Consider the following 18641-nt stretch of genomic DNA (forward strand, 5'->3'; position numbering starts at 1 on the left):
CTTCATCAAGTCATTCTTCTAAAGTCTTTATAACTTTTGTTTAATTACATATAATCTAAAAAGCTTTTCATGTAAAGACTCAAGAGATACTAATTACAAAATAAACCGTATAAATTCTTCCAGTGGTAAATTAACCTCTCTGCAAAATAAAGCCCCCCAAAAAACAGTTTGTAGTTTGAATTTGATTAATTTTACCTTTTAGGTAGTAAACGTCCGTACATGTCCCTATGTTAGATTAAAATAATCCTCTACCGTCATGCACAGGTCACTGCGTAAACTTATCTTAACCTCCTTAATGCCACAAAAGGTAGTAAAACCAAGGCCTCACTTCGGTTTATGATTGTACTACCTATAGTTAGCTTACATTTGCTTTGTAACTCACCAGCTAATCACCCAGCTAATTTTTGATGAGACACTGATTTAGAAGAGTGGATCACAGTAGACACTGTGCTTGATTTTTTTGGTTTTGTTTTAATGGGCAAAGCTACATCTTTTTATTATTTATAAGATTCTTGTTCATAAGGTTCCTATTTTTCACTCAAACCACAAGCCAACACGTCAAGATATACAAGGTGAGAAATAGGGTTTTTTTCCATTTTGTTTTTCTGGAAGAAAATACTAACAATGGTAGCATAGAGTCCTTTCTAAACTACTGGGATGTGCTAAGATTTTAAGCATAATTTTTTCAGGTCTTCCCTACCCAAAAGAAAACAGACTGGGGAGAGAGTAATACAGATTGCTAGCAGAACTTTTCACCAAATACAGTCTGTTCTTAGCTCTTGATGAATTGCAAAACTTGTCAGTCATTAGCATAAACTAAGCCCAGGAGCTTATGGGCCAGCAGATGAGAATATCAATCAATTTAAAAATAAATATACAAGTGGCCACATAAAGCTGAGAGATACCTCACCAAAAGACCTTTGTCTTTTTTAACTGTCCAATTGCAGCTTGGTAGATGCAAAGCTTAAAGTAGGAGACCTGCTCCTGATAAAACCAGATTGGGAAAATATAGGGCAATAGGATATGTTTTTACTAAACAGACCTCAATACATCTACACCACTTAGAGACTGCATGCCTCTCAGGAAAACCAGGTAGCAATGGTGTTCCTAGAAGTCTTAAACTGAAGTTACTTAGAGCAGCTTAAGCCAGTCACTGATGCTGAAAAAGCTAGTCCTGTGGTTCCTATCCCTGCCCAGCCCTTGCCCTGACATAAGCACTCCTTTGGCCATGCAGCCAGCCACATCTTGGAGCCAACGCAGGTGAAAACACACTTTGGTGAAAAGATTTTCCTGTGGGATCTGAGAGCCAACGTGACTGCTCCCTCATCTGCATAAGTCCAGGGTGCTGGCACAGGGTTGTAAGAACAGTATAAACAGGCCATGAAGTCATAATCTCATTGTGAACAGAGGAAAGAGGACACCAGAGTCTTATATGGATAATCCAAGAAAAACTGTCTTCTAGACAAGGAACATGAGTTGCAAGGAAGAGGCGTCTTGCATGGACCTTTAAATTACCTCTGTTATTTAAGATTGTTTAAAAGGAAAAAAAGAAGAATTTGTGAGGGCTAGTAAACTGAATGTTCCCAGGGCAAGAAAATGCTGCCCGAGTCAGTGGTCCAAGAGGTACAGAAAAAGTAAGCAAATTAGCTTTAAGGCTAATGCTCTTTTCCCTGCTCCAAGTAGAGTCCTTGCTGGATATAAGATGCATGACTTTCTGTGATGTATACAGGGCCTTTATTAGTTTCGGAAAGATTGAGTAGGAAACTACATTTTTGTACAGAGTAGAGAGAAGGTGTATTCTGAGAGAAGATACTGAATACATATGAGCAACTGCTGCAGAAACCCCTGATAAATTGACTGAGGAGTCTTTTCACCACTTACGCTTTCTGTGGCCGTCACCCTAAATAGATGCATTGTTTATTCCTGAATCAATTGCATTTCAGCTCCATTTCATTCTAATCAGATAGTCAATAACCCCTGGATAGTATTTAGCATTTGACAGCTAGGAAACCACTAGCTCTTGATTTTTTTCTTCTTAATTGCCGTTTGGAAACTTGTGCGTTCAGATTTCTTTAGTACAGCTCTGCAGACTTTTTTTTCTTCTTCTTTTCTTCTAATACAGCATGCAATTGCCATATCAATTGCAGTAGAGATGTTCATACAACAGTCTTATTTTCTAATCTTCCTAGAATTTGTGCAAGTCACAAAATCTGCTAGTCTGACATCCTTTAATGTTTACCGTAACAAGAACAGATCAGGACAAAGTACCACAGGGATCTAGGTTCTGCAAGCTATCTCCCATGATATCAGACAGCCATTGAAGAATGATGACTGTAAATTCATGTTAAGTGCTGCTGGTAGCCATGTGCATTGACAAAGGGCAAAAGCTGAAACTAGGGATGTTGAAGAAATGATCTAGTAAAACACACAATCTATAAGAAAAGCCACAATTATTTATCTCCATTTTTTGTTTTAATTCACAGAAAGGCCCTTCTGAAAGAATTAGGGACAAGTTCTATTATTTTTGCTCACATAAGCAGTACTTACTCAAGTGAGTGACCACAACGGTGCTCAAGAGTCAGCTCCTCTCGTGCTGTCCCAGCAGCAGAGAAGCCTTAGAGAGCTGATATCACTGAACAGATGGAGGCTGCACTCATGCAGGGAAATCCCTGCAGAGCATATAGCCAAATCCCTGCTCCTGAGAGAAAGGGTAAGGCAAAAACACCACAGACAGCCGTCTACATTCCAGATTGGCTATACATCCACATAATGCCACATAACTAACTGACATTTTCAGATTCTTACTAACCCTTCCTATATAACAAAAATATCCTGATTTGCATTAGAGGACTGGGCTGGTTATCTCAGTCAACCAACTGGGTTTCAGCAGTTATACCTCACTAACACAAGGGAGAGGAAAATAAGCCCATGAGGACTGGGGTTTTGGGGTTTTTGTGGGGGTTTTTTTGTTTGGTTTTTTTTTTGGTTTTTTTTTGGTTGTTTTTTTTTTTTTACCTTACACAGAAGTTGAATCATATTCAACAGCCTGCCCTTGGAGTGGGGCTGGAACTGGGCAGCCAAAGGTAATTTGGAGCAGCAAAGAGATCAATGCTGAGAGGAAGCTTCTGTTGTAGACCAGAGGCAGTGGTCTTTCTTAGTCTCAGCCTGAGCCAGAAATTAGGGTTAGAGTTGTGCAAAAGACAGAACCTAGCGAAGTGATAACTGCCCCAGGGAGATGGGCACTTGTGCACCTCAGCTGCCCAAGGTCTGCTCTCCCCATCCCAGACAACTACCTCTACCCCTTTTACAACCAAACCTAAGACAGCTGCTTTCATCTCCCATCAGCATGATGTTAGCCACACTTGCTGCACAGCCTCTGAGAGGTGTCCATCATTCCCCCCAGACCACAAGGAAGGCTAAATACCTAAATTTTGTTGGCATGGGGGGAAAGAGGAGACTTGAAACTGCTGAAAATCTTGGAGCAGAAATCAGTCCAAGACCTGAGCTTTCACCATCATTTGAGATATAGCAAGACTTTCTTTTGCGTAGTTACAGCCTGGAACTCTGAACAGATGAAAAACTGTCACAGATCCCAGTCCAGCAAGGCAAATGTTCAGATACACAAAGCTAAATGCATCCAGACCCAGAATTCAGGGGTGTTTACTTGCAGGGTCTGCGTTATTAACATGAGGACAAGGGTGTCAGCTGTCACTTCACAGTCAAGGCTGAGCGCAGTTCTGCATGTTAGCAGAGGTTCAGCATCTGTGCACTGTACCATGCCCCAAACTGCAGCACTTACACTTCAAATTTAAAATCAAGAATTTGACAGCTGTGCTTTGCCTAATATCTCGCCTCAGCTTATATTGGAACATAAAACTCAGTTAATTTCCTGTGACTACTTGCTTAATAAGTTTCAAAAGGCACTTGTAAGAAAATAATTATGAAGCCACCTGATCAGAGTGTACCCCAAAACAGAGCTGTGTTAGAAGAGATCAGTGAGGGGGAAAACAAGACCAAGGACTCTTCAAACAGCCGCGGGCTCCTCTCCCAGCCCTGCACACCACAGCCATCCCCACAGGGTGTCACTTCCCCACACGCTGGCCATCCCCACTGGCTCTTGTTCCCCTGTGGTGGGCTGACCCTGGCTGGGTGCCGGGTGCCCCCCGAAGCCGCTCTGTCGCTCCCCTCAGCTGCACGGGGCAGAGAAAATACAAGGAAAGGCCCGTGGGTCGGGATAAGGGCAGGGAGATCACTCAGTGATTTCTGTCACGGGCAAAACAGACTTGACTTGGGGAAATTGGTTTAATTTATTACAAATCAAATCACAGTAGGATAATGAGAAATAAAAGCAAATCTTAAAACCACCTTCCCCCATCTCTCCTTTCTTCTCAGGCTTAACTTTACTCTGGCACCTGGAGCACACACCCCCCACCCCCCCCGCCTTGGCCTGGGGGCTGCAGGGCTGGTGCTCTCACATAGGCTTACTCCTCTCTCTGGCTGCAGTTGCATTTGTGCAGCAGCATTTCCCCCTTCTTAAATACATTATCCCAGAGGCATTACTGTTGCCGATGGGCTCAGCCTCAGCCAGTGGTGGATCCATCCTGGAGCCGGCTGGCATTGGCTCCATCTGACGTGGGAGAAGTTTCTAGCAGCTTCTGTGAGAAGCTGCCCCTGTAACCTCTCTGCTACCAAAACTTCACCACACAAACCAAATACATCTGTTCAGCAGCTGGGCATGGTAGGCTGGGGTCTACAGACTCCCTGTGCAGTGACGACACAAATGTTGCATAGCAGCCATTTCATATATTGGTATCATTATTGCTCAGCGGCGTGAGAGCCCTTTACCCCACCACTTTGATCTCCATTTGGCATCACAGCCTCAGAGCCCACAGGAAGAACAGCACTAATGCCATCTCATTATACGCTCCTTAAAGTGCCACTGGTCCTGCGATGAAGCGATTATCATGACATGCTTCATCAGGTGTAAAGTCTATCAACTTACTTCTGACCATAAAATGTCTGTCTTCCTGCAAGACAGCCAGTAAAACTTGGCATCTGATGTTGCAAGAAGAGTGCCTGTGAAAAAGAACCAACAGATAGACAGAGATGTTTTGCTATCCTAACCCTTTCCCAGTGGTACCAGTACCTTACTCACAAGCCGAAAGCCTGATTTATATTTCAGGAGTTTGTCTGTTCAAGCACTTTTTTTTTTTTCTTCCACTGTGCAATATATATCCCTAATATGTATATCGATGGAGATATTTACATACTTTTTTATTTAGCCAGCATAAACAGCATGAAATAATCTATATTAAAAAAGTAGACATGTACTGGTACCTATTCCCCAGATGCACTTAGCTTCATCTACTTTCATTTTAAATTAAGCTATATTTTCTTTGAAAGTAGAATTCTGGAGCCGATTCAAAAAATTACTTTGGATATAAAAAAGCATCATCACATTAGGTGTTGCAGTTTAATCGTCATGCTGTCTAAAGCCCACCTGCCCACAGAAACTATATAGGAGTCTGAGTTGTTTTATTTTCTGGCAGATTTCACTAAATGGAGAACCTCCTCCAGGGCACACATTTAGAAATCGACTAAACACTTCCAATTTGAATTCTTATTTTTCAGCTGGGTGAATAATAGTCTAAGTATGAACTTGCAGCTTTCAAAGAAGAATGTAGCTGTCTACAGTGTCACATAGAAGGAAAAATATTTTATCCTTTTTTGACAGAGGAGGATGGGGTCCAGAGTCAGCTGTGGTGCATCAGTTGACCAGTGGAATGGGGAAGAGAGAGAGAACTTTCTAATAGTTCAGATAAACTGAAAGGTTGCTGAAGACTTTCAACATCTGCAGTCCATTCACATGAAATAGCCATGTGGCTTGTTCAGTCTTTCATAGAAGAGCTGTTTATTCCACTACGAAGCATCTCAGAGTGGGGCCAAGATTTGTCTGAGGCATGGAAACAGATTGGCAGAAGCTGCTCATCCCATTATCCCTTGAGCTGTTTTTGCTTTGTCAGTATTCCTGGCATTTTATCTCCAGGGCTGTGTTTCTGTGGGCCCCTGAAATCACGTCCCCATCCACTACCATTTTTCTCTAACCTTGAAATAAAAATGACAACTTCTGTTATCTCCATGGTTAAAGTCTACCCAGAAACATGTTACATGATTTTTTCCAAACAAGAAAACAGAATAATCTGTACTTATCATATCCAGGTTTAAACCAGAGATGGACAAACACCTCAGTGGCATAACTGGACTCTGGTAAAGTATCCCAAAGTCATGGTGGTTTTATGTCTCTTGAGGTGGGAGATTGGCCAGATATGTTACAGCAGGTTGTTCTTTCAATGAATTCTGGGTACCTCTTGAACTTTCATGTGGCAAAAATATGTAAACTTGCATTCTCTTCTTGATATTTCATGGATGAAATTAGGAAGAAGCTTGCTTCGAAAGCAAGGAAACTTAAATTGAGTTTTAGGACTTCGGAAGCATTTCAGATTTACCTGGACAGAGGGCCAAACGGCTGTTATTGTGTCTGAAGCTGTCTACATCTCCCTGTGGTGATTAATCTTAAAAGACATGAATATTTCGAGTTAGCAGGAGACTTTGATTAATATGCAAAAGGCCAGACCAGCCTTATCATTTGTCTGGCTATGAACAGAGCTACAGACATGAGGAACTTTTAGTCTCACGCCTGCAGGGCACAGTTACAACCACCATGCATCTCGCTGTGGTCTCATCCAGCACCAGAGCTCTGCCCTTCTTACTGGCCAACAGAGATGAGCACCCAGCAGATGGTAAGTTACCCCAGCTCTTAGTAAAGCTGTCACCAGGCAAGGCAATAAGATGTCCTTTCACATCTGTTACCCATTGCCTTCTGCTCTGCCAGACCACTTTCACTTGTACAGAGTAGGCTTAAAACGCTGCCAATCAACTCTAATACATGTCCTGTACAATTAGTGGCTTCCACCACCAACAGCCCAACATGACCATGATTTCAGTACAATCCATGTGTACTGAACAAATTAGACTGCCCTAGCTTCACATGGACTAGGAGCCCAGCATTCAGCACGAGTCCTAGACCTACACTACATACCCGCTCCCACAAAGGAATGAAAGGGCCTATGAGCCAGCTTAAGCTCCTAGGAAATGGTGCTGAATCAGCACAAGAATATAGCTGCTTTACAGTGCACAGGATGCGCAATAGCTGCAAGAGGTCTGTTTTGGGATACCTGGCAGCTGAGAAACTGAATATGGCACCATTTCAGATGGCGCTTTTCCTGATTCAGGTCACCTCCTGTTTCTCTTTCTAGCCACATGGTTATGGAAAAGACCATTTGTCTATTCCCGTGGCTTCCACCAGGTTACACTAGGCAAGTCAAGCAACAGCCAAAGGCTGAGAGTTTCATCGTCTTACAAGGTGATAAAAATAACAGAGAAGTTGTTACAGCATGAGTCTATCCGGCATAATACATCACCGACAGTGGGTGTCTGAAATATGTGGCACAGTATCTAAAATGCACGATAATATTATAAAATATAAAAGGATATTACAAAACTGTACAGTTTAGATGACAGATAAAATATATGATTTGACACACCATATATTTTCATCTTTCCTCTGTAGGAAAATTGTAATCTGAATGTATTACTTGTAAGAGGTAGTTGAAATACTCTGCTGTAGAGTCATACAGTCTAGGGACAGCAAGGGGAGGGAAAGGGACAGGGGAGGGAATTGGGGAGAAATGAAGGCAGGATTTTGAGTTCACAAGTGAGAACGTTTCCTTGTAGCAAACAGAGTTACTTCATTTTTTTCCCCACTCTAATTAGTGAGAGCTGTATTTGGCCCATGCATCTTTCTAACTGCTTATCAGATCCTTTGTACACTGTTGGTACAATACAGGAATGCAGCTACTGAGCACACAGGTAAGTGCAGGCTACTGTTTTCACGGGTGCATGAGCACATAAAACTCTGAGAAACCCAGGCTTGGGGGTACAAAGGACTAGAAGCACAGGAAGCTGGCTGGAATACAAACCCCATTTCATTCTTGATCTCTCAGCTGACAGTATCCGACTAATAAATTTGACAAATCATTTATGTTTTATTATGTAGACCCTAAGCTTGAAAGTACTTGGGAAACCACACCAGGAATACATGTTGGAGAATATGAAAAGGATTGGAAATCCAAAATCTTGTGTTTGCCAAAAGAAGAGCCACATCAGTGCATTCTCCAATAAAGAAACCTTGTCATGCTTCAAGGGTCCTTTAATAGAATGAGTTTTCAGTGACATGGCACTAAGAAGGATCTTGTTCTGTACTGGAAACTCAGGCTTTGAAGAGGAGTTTGCATGCAGTTAAAGGATTAGAAACACAAACAGTAAGAGACTTCAGTGTATTATTCTTCTGAGACATTTTTAGTTTCTGCCTCCACTTCCATCCCACACTAAAGTGACAAGGTTCTGCAAAGAGTGGCAGGGTCCTGTGACATATTTGAGTCACCTGAAGTCTCAGAGGGGCATCGGACATGACAGCATAGTACCTCTGGGAAGCCAGAGCCATGACTCCAAGCAGTGTTCTTTTCTTTCAAAGCTTGATTGTAAAAACAAAATGAACGCAGTAACATTTTCAAAAGTCTTTCCAAGAGAAATGCATGAGGCACATATGTGAACTCATATAGGGTCATTGTGAGTCCCTAAGATTCAGACCATCTTGAATGACAGCACACAGTTCCCACATCCCCAAAACAGTGACAAAATAAAACAGTGACTCAAGGTAACCACTTATCTTCTCTTATTGGTGCTTACATTAGCACCTCCCCATTATGAATTATATTAGCTTACCTTTTCTGATAGATGTCTTTAGAAGCCAGGCACTCTTCATCAAGCACTTACTTCAGGCAGAACACAGGAGTTTGCCTTTCCTAAACACCAACCATGCCCACAGAGACAAAAGAAAAGAGCTATTATGACTTTTCTTAGGAGGCCAGAGCATAATATGCATGGTAGTGCCCAACAGGATGCTGTGAGGGTGCATCACCACCCTAAAAAAGCAAAGGTAATGAATGCAGGTGGCGAGAGAACCTACTCAGCTGGGACCCATCCCAGATAATGTGCAGTACCTGGGTAAAGAGGATAGTCCTATGGGATCACTCCCTTTGTCTGCAGCCACTGGAAAGAGAGAGCTTTCATGGTGTGAAGGGTGTGTTGAATCTTCTCTGGAGAGCCTTCTATTTTGCTTTGACTCTTGAGGGAGTTTAGAACAAGATAGCTCCCAGAGGACATGCCTTGGACAAGTTCTTATAGTTAGGTGAAATGCATTGTCATTGCACTCTTCTGTTTCAGAGGGGGCACCTGTGTTTGTTAAAATGTCTTTGCCTAATGGCTTAAATGTTACCATGGAAATAAAGTGTTATTTATTAACACTCATTAAACACCTGCCATCCTTTTTTCTATCATGGGTAAATGGGCAGAACAGAGTTTCTTCACAGGGTTTTTCAAAGGCTCAGGAGCAGAGAAGATTGATTTGATTCAAAACTTGAAGTGCTCTCTGGGAAGCAGCAGCACAGCAGGAGCCAGAGGTTGCAGAACCTCAGCTCATCCATTTCCCTTGTGCAGCCAGCCACCCCCACCTAAGGGGGTCCTCACTAAAGTGACCAGAGCCCTACACAACGGTCACCACTTTAGGTATCAGAACTGACTCCTAGCACTGCTTCAGTTGCTGGGAGCCTTCCTTTGCATGCTGCAATGAGCACAGGTGTGAGTGGGTTCCCTGAGGTGCCAACATGTAACTTTGCTTCTCTGTCGTTTTCTTCTTCAGTTATACCAAGGAGTAATTCTATCTTAATAACCTGGGTCTTGTGATAGAATTCAGCATTTAGATGTTTTTGGCTGCTTGTGAGGGAAGTGTAAGTGTTTGCATACCAAATGAGGAATTACTGGGAAGGCTGTGAGAGAAAATGACCAGCAGAGCAGAGCCTAAAAGTGCAGTCAAGGCAGGGCAATAGATGCAGTAGAAGTGACCCACAGCAGGCAAGGTTAGAAGCAGTAAAGGCAGAGAAGGTGAACGGTGCATAGAAAAGGGAAGAAGAATGATGTCTCTTCTAAGTATTCCCCAGACTTGCTAGAATAGATTAGCTCCTGATGAGGGGGTCAGGGAAGACCTTTGAGCGTGGCCATTCAAAGAAATTCATCCATTCATCTGTTTGATTGCCCTCATAGTTACAGGGTGAATCCTTATGGGTGTTTGCTTCCCAAGCACGCACAAATCATCCCTGTACTCATACTACATAAACTGAACAGTGCCAAAAGAGATCCTAAATCCCAGGTTAGTTTTCCAGTTAAACATTATATATGAAAATGTAGATGCCAAATACAGGCAGTCATGCCAAAATGCAGGGTTCCTGTGTGACAATGGTATTGCCTTTCTTTTCTTTAAAAATGCCCTTTTAAAAGATTATTTTATTTTTATAACAGTTCTCAAGCAAGAAGAAGGCTGAGGAGGCCAAAGAAAGCAACATGTGAGATGAGCAGGCGAGGGAGTCGCAAACACAAACACTTTGAGCTCTCAACAGAGAGCAGCTGCTTTCCCTGCCTGCTGCCAGGTGAGCGACGGCACAGGCTCTGTGCTCTGGGAACAGAGCACGGAGCCTGCTCCAGCGTTCTCCTGTGCCCTCTCACTGCCCGTGCAACACTGAGATCCGGCCAGTCCCCAGCCCCCAGGCTGGGCTCTGCTGTGGGAGCAGAACTGGCAGAATCAGGTAACACTGACCTCCGCCAGGGCCAGCAGCTCACAGCTGAGCATCACCCCTCTCAGCTCAACATGCAACACCATCTGCAGCAGGTCTCAGCAGGGCTGATTAATAATGTTACGGAGCCCATGTTTTCTTTCAAGTTCTGTCAAACCCACAAGCACAACCTACTCCCACTGTCAGGTTCTTTTTATATCTAGGGGGTTTTTTTATTATTATTTTTATTTCCCCAGACATTCCTTTTCTCAGAGAAGTTAGAGGCAATTTCATGAGACTTGGAGGCACATTCTGTTATTACATGTAGGACATACATGCACATGGACAGCCCTTACCTATTAATTCTCTGCTTGCCATGGTTTCTCTCATCCCAACTCCAGCCTGCCTCAGCTCCACAGGGAACACTCACCCTCTGTATGCAACCCCCACCTCCTCCCTTCCTCCCTCCCTTTCCATCTCCTTTCCTCCTTACATCTTGCATTCACTTCCTTCATCTGTGAGTGTCCTTCATGCACTCACTGCTCCCTTCCTCCCTACAGAACCCTTCACTCTCAGATGCCCTTCATACATCCATACCTCCTTAAAAACTTTTCATACACCCCTACTTTCTTCTGCTGGTGTGCCTTTATTCTCTTATCTACCCCCACTGGATTCTCCAGCATTCCTTCTGCATTGAATTCCTTCAGCCTAGATCATTGTGCATGCCTCCCTTTTCCTCTTTGCTCTTAATGAGTTGCTGGGGTCATGAGGGAGAAGAAGCTGACACAGGAGGAAAACTATGGAGAAAATAAGTCTTCCCAAGAGAACGTGTTTTGCTGTTCCCTACAGGCATGCAGCTCTATAGGGAGCACTGCAAGGTGGAGGTGGTCCTGCCTAGCAGGATGTCCAGCCACCTGCAAGGCAAAGAGGTCTGGGGAGAGCCAGCCTCGCTGCACTGCTGTCCTCTGGCTGGCAGTTCTGCTGCCTATGGAGAGATGCTCATGAAACACATTGCTCTCCTGTGCCTTCCCAGCCAGCCTCAGCTGCGTTGTCTGGGGAAGACCTGCAGAGGGTATAACACAGGCAGTCCTTTACATTTTCTTCCTACACTTTCACAACTACCGATAATGACCTGGAAATATCAGCAATGAGCAGTTCAGCTACAGGTTTCCCAAAGAAGAACTGAATGCCTTTCTCTCCATGTCTTTCATTATAGCTATTCAGCACAGCAATTGTTAGTATGGGCCAGGACAAACATGTTTGCTAAGCAGAACAGGAGAAAAACACAAAAATCTCCATAAAGCATACACAGCAGGCAGTTGGCTGGCAGGAGGGATATGAAGGAGATGGGTATTTGCAGACAATCAAAAAGTTATTGTGAATGCTGCAGATTGCAAGCCTTCTGTGGTAAACTCAGAGCTCAGCCGAGAGCTTAGGAAAAGGAGGAAGAGAAAGCCTTAGGAGAACTCTGCCAAGCTCAAAATAATTCTCTGCTGAAAGGTGCTGCAGAATATTTATGGTGCAGCTATAATGGGCTTAACAACACCAGGACTTCGTGGACATCAGCACACAGACAGATAATTTCTACCTGCTCCCTGTGTCAGTCAAAGAACACTGGCAAAACAACTGTTCCCTTCCCTACCTCGTCTGCCTTTCCTAATGGCAGGGCTGAAGTTCCTCAGGGCAGGGACTTTCCCGTACCACGTGTAAGCAGGGCACCAGGAAGAGAACTAATGGAGACGTCCCCAGCTGGGTCACAGCTAGCCCCAGCATACACAAGGGCTTATGACTTAGTTGTGCAGTGCTCTCTTAGCTCAGAAAGAAACAAGTCAGTTTTGGTGCTGTAAGTTCAGGCTTCCACTTCTGTTGACAACTTACAGTACCCATGGATACGTTGGCTTAGCATGTCTCAGTGAAAGCTGCCAGTAGCTACCAGCGCAGAGGGTATTGCACAGCTTGGGAGATATGGGGCACGGAGACTTTTTCTTTATTTCAGCTGTTGATTTTGCAAATGTTGTAGGACTTCCAATTGCAAACCTTTCAATAGCTTTGCCAGCAAGAGCTCCCAAGGCTATACACAGGTCACAGTTCAAATAGCACAGAGGAGTCCTCTGCCCCTCCCATAGCTCTGCTAGATACACTGGATTAGCGGTTGTAATGGTTTGACTTTAATAGTAAAATCATATTTGGGAGCAGATGCGCTGAGTTTTAACACATCTCTGAAAACAGTCCCACTTCACCACAGCAGTTACAATTCCTTGTAAGTGCATGGAAAACCCACCAGTGACAATCTTTTTTCCACCTGATATCTCTATTAAGGCATCACCACAATTTCAGTCATATCAACATCTTCAGCTTAGAGTAGAAAACCCGTGGATAGCTACAAATGCTGAGCTTGGAAGCAGCCAGACTGCTCAGTCACACACAGCCCACCATGAGGTGGAAATGAAGCAGAAACCTGTTGCCCCCAGGAGCACCAATCAGCAGCCATGCATTAAATCAGCTGCATCTCCAAAGTGCCTACAAGAGAGCATTTAGTTAGCAGCATATTCCTTATGGTAATTAATACCTACAATATCAGTTTAGTCTTGGGAACTAACAGGCTGCAAGAACTCTTCCCGATGACAAGGATGTCCAATCACCAGAGGTAGATGATTGCCTCTGTCCATTTCTTATTTTGATGTGTACTGTTTATGGTCCTCACTGCTCAAATAAGGAGCCTCTGAAGTGCTCTCATGCTCCAAAATGAAATGCTAACAAGCATACAGATGCGGTACAGCAGGAAGCTGGCACTCGCTGCAGACCGCCAGGCTGGCTTTAATAAGCAGGGAAGTGCATGCAGACCAGTATTGTCTCTGCCCTGACACATTCATGCTCAGTGCCCCAGGCAGCCTGTAGCTCCAGAAGGGAGGAAGAAAACACAACAGTGTCCTGGAAACCTTTGGAGCAGCAGTGGTTGTTTGCTGGGAGCATCCTGCCTCATCATGCTCGCTAAGGGGCAGGTGCAATACAATGCAGATGACAAAACTCAAATCGATCCCCAGTGCCTAAAGCTTTGTTTTCAGAGACTCCTGCCCTCTAGTCTTGACTCCCTATGCCCCTGAGCACTGTGTTTGCACACCTCTGAGAACCTGGTGAGAGAACAGCCTTGCTATTTCTCTTAACTCCCTTGATTCCCTTCTCTCATTGCAAATCCTAACTGACAACTTCCCTTTTGTTCTTTACTATAACCTCTTCATTGATCTCTCCCTTCCAATACCATTTTTTTCCATTAATTTTGCCAGTACTTTGAGGGAGGAGGATCTGGGCAGGGAGGAGGAATGTTCTATAAGGTGAAGCTGTGTAAGGTCATATTGCTGTAACAAACAGTTCTCTGCACACAGAGTGTCATGATCCATATGTTAGTTGGAGAAGAGTTGGAGAAGATTTGGGAGTATTTTTCTCTCTTCTGGTTTTATTTCCCGTTTCTAAGGAAGATATATGGTGCTGTAACTAAGATGTCTGTTATCTGTAGGAGATCTGAATGCCATTCCTTACTTTCTTAGGATTCTTCTGCAGATGTTTTTGCTGTTTGTGAGCCTTGGACTGGAATAGAAAAGCAAATATGACAACCTTCTTATTTTTGCAGTTTAAGTCTGTTAGTCCTATTCTAATCAGGAGATGAGAGCTGGGACTATCATCCAAAATACGTACATACCTCTCCTGCTGCAGGCAAAAGCTACTTTTGGGACTTTAAGGTGCTACTACTAATTACTTCAAAGTAAAGATTTTTAACCGAATCCCATGGTTAAGGATTTCAGAGGTGAGGAAAAGGTGCATGGAATGGCAGTATGCGGGGAAAAATTAAATCATAAAATGAAGGCTCTTATGCTGAGCTCCAGTTTCTGAGAAGATTATTTCTCGGTAAATCTGGCTGAATAATTGCTAGTAAATAATTTGCCTAATGGTCTTCCCTGTGCTTTGTGGAGACAGCCACAAGCAGATTGTGAATGCTTCAGAACAGTTTGTTATTCAAAATTATTTGATGATATTTTTGCAAGACTGCTTTTATCGGCAGCTCGCTATTCACAAGAGAGCCATGCAGTTACACCATGATTAGTGGTAGTATTTCTATTCTCCAGTCACAGAAGTGTAAGCCTTAGTTATCCAATGCAAATACTTTACTTTCCCCAAGTGCAAGAGCACAGAAACCTCAAACCTGTTTTCTGTGAGTGAATACACAATTAAAACTCTACCTTATTGCTGTTTTCTGACAATAATCCTGAAAGTGCTGTGCATGCAACCTGTATCAATTCATTCAGGGAATAAACAAAACCCCCAACAATGTAGGATCAAACAGCTCTAGTGTCTACTGTTTGCACCCTTCTCTATACAGAGGGGTGTCAGCCCTCTGTATAGAAAGCCTCCAATTACAACAGTAGAAAAACATTGCTCTGTTCAGACTCCAGCACTGTAATAAATTATCATCAGTATTATTAAGGACAATCCTATTTTATAGGAGGAAGTAGAGGCACCAAGAGGCTAGGTGACCAAGAATGCACAAAGTTATGGCAGAACAGTAACGCAGCAGAGTTCTCTGAATGGGCAATGAGCTTGGCTGGCTGAGAGCAGCATTCTGCCCATCGTCACTCTGCCTTTTGGGGGTGTTCAGCTCTGTAGGGCTTTTTTCTGCCTCTTACTGTGTCTCTGCTGACATCTTCAGTAGTAATCCTGTGTTGGGAAGGAAGGAACATAAACTGAGAGACATTCCAGGCTCTCTGATGTGATGAATAAGTCATAGTGGGGATGAAGGAAAAGGGGATCAGCTGTGCGTGCTACATGGTTGAGGATAATCCCAGCAGGGAAGTGTTGTGTTCTCGAACTTCAAAAGGGCTATTATAGATAGTCAGAGCTAAGAACAAGAAATTAAAATCTATAGAAAGCACTTGACAGCAGCTCTTTTAACATCACTGTTGATACCTTCCAATCCTGCTAGAGTTCACTAATCTTAGAGAGTTATGACCACCCAGTGTGGAATAAAAAACTATTCTCCCTGAACAGACTTTGTATATATAATTTGAGTTTAGCTTTTGTTTTCAAGGCAGCTCTATTTTCACATATTACAACTGTGCAGCTCTGAAGTCATTAATAATTTCAGTTTCAAGAGCTCTTCTCTACGAACACTGTAATATTACATTATTTTATCAATCACTATGCTGTTTTCATTAGGACTATTCTTCTCCCTCTCTCTTTTTCTTTCTTTCATTTTCAGTTCCCAACTTCTATGCTACACTGTGTTGACATGTGAGGATACAGAAAAAGGAGAGACCATCAAGCACAACATAGGCTATTTGTTGTGTGAAGATTTGCATTGTCCTCCAGGTGATTTTCTCTTGAGCTTTTAATATTTTTATTGTCAGCCTGCAAGGTAAAAAATGTGTGTACCATGAGCATGTGTATGAAAGGAAGCTGGGGATGAAGAGCAGAAAGGACTCATTCTTTCCTTGTTACAGAAAGCAGAATGCAGACAGATATGCATATGACTGTACATTTAATTCTTCTAGTTATACAGGACAATAATGCAGTCTGACAGAGTTAACATTGAATTAAAGTAGCTGCAGCATCAGTGTGCATAGCTTTGCACCTTTCTCTTTCCCCCTCATCAATACAATTAATGATATTTAGCCATCCAATAAAAAGTGGTTTGGGACTTATACTATGCTTATGCATAATAGAAAGTTTCAGGTTCCAGCAAGGCTGATTCATTCCTCCCACCTGAGTAAAGGCTGGATCTTATACGGGTAAAGGTTAAATGTGATGAAACTGTTAGATGAAGCACATATTAGTCCTTTGAACGGAAAACATAACACAGAAGCAGGCTCAATCAGGCCCTTAGGAGTGATTTCTCTCCCCAGATTTGAGCTATCTGAACATTATACATCTCATCTAATCTCAAAGTTTTCCCTGTAGTCAACAGATAAAGACAGATGCCTCAAAATAGGCATCCATCTTCATAAACTGTCTAGCAGAGAGAGGATGACTTGTGGTTGGTTAACTTTGCCCTCTCTGGGACCCTAAAGATTACCTTAATCAAGTTACCTCAGATTCAGAGGCTGGAGGATAAGTAAGACGAATCCCTCCTGATCTCGGAATGTGCTCCCAGCAGTGTTTGTTCAGAAAAACTCCATTCCGCTCTCCTGCTCTGAGTCCCACTCACCAAGTAATGAGATTCAGGAACTTTTGGCCCTGTTAGGCTTGCCAAGTCCCAACAGCCATAGGAGAGAAAACCAGGTTTCAATGTGCTCAATGAATTGTCAACAGAAGCTTAATGAAGCTCCACTCCCAAGCCTCTTACCAGCAATGATGTTGGAGCCAAAAAGAGTCCAGCTGGCCAGTCAGGGTGAGATTTCAGTGTATTTATTGAATACTTCAGTGTTACTTATAAACAGAGTGCATTTGATAGAAAAGTCATCAAAAGACAATAAACATGGACTCCACCAAGCATCAGTTCCAACATCGTTATGTTTATGGAACCATTTTTGTAATAAATCTGGGTTACTTCAGTGTGATTAACCAAAATTATCCCTCTCATCCATTTATGCATTAGCCTAGAGACTTTCTGATTCTGCTATTTCCTGTTTCCACTGCCTCCTCCTAAAAACTGTAGGAATCTGGAGGTGCTGTTATTGTACAAGTTGTATTTTGGAATCCCTTTCACTACTAAGTGGATCAAACACAGAGTTTTACATTTGGGGCATGGATGCCAACTGTCAGAGTTAAATTTTGTTGCTGCATACAAATGTAGTGTCTCTCTTTACCAGGGTACACATTAACCATTTTTGAAACACTGAAATGTGAGAGTGGTGAGAATCCTTGAAGAGAGAAAGAAATGGTCCATTCTGTCTTCAGATTTGACCAGCACATGGTAACTGAAAGGCTAATCTTACCCATTGACCCATTGAGCCATGAAGGGAAGGGAAGGTATTAACTAGTAGTTCAGCAAGAGAACACTTACTGCCCTGCACACTGACTACCACAGGGTCTTGGAAACAAGATCTGGCTGTATAATTAAAAACTTTATAATGTATATTCACAAGCAGGGCAAATTAAGATTGCATAAGCATTTCTGATGCTGACATTTTCTGATTTCTCAGTGCTTGACTTTGCAACTTTCCTGTTGTTCCTTAATCATAGAATCATAGAATCATTTAGGTTGGAAAAGACCTTTGAGATCACCAAGTCCAACCGTTAACCCATGTCTGCCAAGTCCATCACTAAACCATGTTCCTAAGCATTGCATCTATGGGTTTTTTAAACACCTCCAGGAATAGCAATTCCACCACCTCCCCCCCCCGGGCAGCCTGTTCCAATGCTTCACCACCCTTCCAGTGAAGAAATTTTTTCCTAATATCCCATCTAAACCTCCCCTGGTGCAACTCGGGGCCATTTCCTCTTGTCCTGTTGCTTGTTATCTGGGAGATCAACTCCCACCTGCCTACAGCCGCCTTTCAGGGAGTTGTAGAGAGCGATAGTCTCTCCCTTGAATCTCCTTTTATCCAGACTAAACACCCCCAGTTCCCTCAGCCGCCCCCCGTGAGCCTGGTGCTCCAGCCCCGTCCCCAGCCCCGGCCCGGCTCTGGACACGCTTCAGCCCCTCAGCGTCCCCCCTGCAGTGAGGGGCCCAAACCCAGCCCAGGGTGCGAGGTGCGGCCTCACCAGGGCCGAGCACGGGGATGGTCACGGCCCTGGCCCTGCTGGCCACACAGTCTCTAACACAAGCCAGGAGCTGTTGGCCTTCTTGGCCACCTGGGCACACAGCTGGCTCATGCCCAGCCACCCGTCAACCAGCCCCTCCCCAGGGCCTTTCCCACCAGGCAGCTTTCCAGCCACTCTTACCCAGGCCTGCAGCGCTGCATGGGATTGTTGTGACCCAAT

Source organism: Falco rusticolus, chromosome 12, assembly GCF_015220075.1.
Source record: "Falco rusticolus isolate bFalRus1 chromosome 12, bFalRus1.pri, whole genome shotgun sequence".
NCBI classification, from domain to species: Eukaryota; Metazoa; Chordata; class Aves; order Falconiformes; family Falconidae; genus Falco; species Falco rusticolus.